The 1,379-nt window shown below is 42.0% G+C and overlaps 1 non-coding gene across 1 annotated transcript; it reads right to left on the bottom strand.

Moving 5' to 3' along the window:
* Positions 1-741: 741 nt before the first annotated feature.
* Positions 742-848, bottom strand: LOC127740896 (small nucleolar RNA R71). Its single transcript, XR_008001752.1, has one exon. It is a non-coding gene; the product is annotated as a small nucleolar RNA R71 (small nucleolar RNA).
* Positions 849-1,379: the final 531 nt, after the last annotated feature.

Below are 1,379 nucleotides of genomic sequence, written 5' to 3'. Positions count from 1 at the left end.
ACCCTCTCTATTTTTCTTTCTTTCTTTGTTATTATCTACAATTCTACTCACTAACCTACTAACTGTTTGATAATTTGCATCACTCACACTAACAATCACTCTAACAAGAATAATCTCTTTATTTTATCTCTTGTTGTGTGTTTTGTTAGTTGTATGACAGGGAGAAGAGGGGGAGCCTCAACTTCCTTCGATTCAGAACCTGAAAGGACCATCCGGAGACTAAGGAGGGAAGCAAGAGGGAAAGGAGTTGTTGGTGCTGAAGAAGAGGAAGAGTATTTTAAAACCAACATGGAGGAGAATTTGGAAACCAATCATGAAGGAGAAGCTCACAACCATGCTAGAGAAGGCCCTGCAAATCATGCTGGGCAAGAAAGGAGAGTTCTAGGCTCCTACATCAATCCAAATCTAGGAAACTGTGGAAGTAGCATCCAGAAGCCCACCATACATGCCAACAACTTAGAACTAAAACCCCAGCTCAAAACCCTTGTTCAGAACAACTACTCATTTGGAGGAAGTGCTCAAGAAGACCCCAATCAACATCTAACCACCTTCCTGAGAATTTGTGACACTGTGAAGTCTAATGGAGTCCACCCGGATGTCTATAGGCTGCTTTTGTTCCCTTTTTCACTTAGGGATAAGGCATCCAAGTGGCTTGAATCCTTCCCAAAGGAGAGCTTAACAAATTGAGAAGATGTGGTGAACAAATTTTTGGCAAGATTCTACCCTCCTCAAAGAATTAATAGGCTGAGAGCTGAGGTGCATACTTTCAGGCAACAAGATGGTGAGACTCTCTATGAAGCATGGGAGAGGTTCAAGGACTTAACAAGAAGATGCCCACTAGATATGTTCAATGAATGGGTTCAACTTCACATTTTCTATGAAGGCCTTTCTTTTGAGTCAAAGAAAGCTGTAGATCATTCATCAGGGGGCTCTCTAAACAAGAAGAAAACCATTGAAGAGGCCATAGATGTCATTGAAACAGTAGCTGAGAATGACTACTTCTATGCCTCTAAAAGAAGTAACACTCGAGGAGTAATGGAGCTGAACCACATGGATGCATTGCTAGCTCAAAATAAGATGATCACTAAGCAGCTAGCAGATCTCACTAAAAAGGTGGAGGAAAACCAAGTTGCAGCAGTCATCACTTCATCACCAGCTCAAGAAGGAGTGAATATAGGAGAAGAAGGTGACTGGGAACAAGCCAACTATGTTGGAAACTCACCTAGACAAATCCGTGACCCATACTCCAAAACTTACAACTCTGGATAGAGAAATCACCCCAACTTTGGTTGGGGAAATCAACAAGACCAAGGTCAAGACCAAAGACGCCACAACCTCAATTCTAACAACAATGCAACTCACCAATATACCTCACAGAG

This window comes from Arachis duranensis, chromosome 7, assembly GCF_000817695.3.
Source record: "Arachis duranensis cultivar V14167 chromosome 7, aradu.V14167.gnm2.J7QH, whole genome shotgun sequence".
In the NCBI taxonomy this organism is placed as follows: Eukaryota; Viridiplantae; Streptophyta; class Magnoliopsida; order Fabales; family Fabaceae; genus Arachis; species Arachis duranensis.
This window is presented reverse-complemented; position numbering and strand designations above follow the sequence as displayed.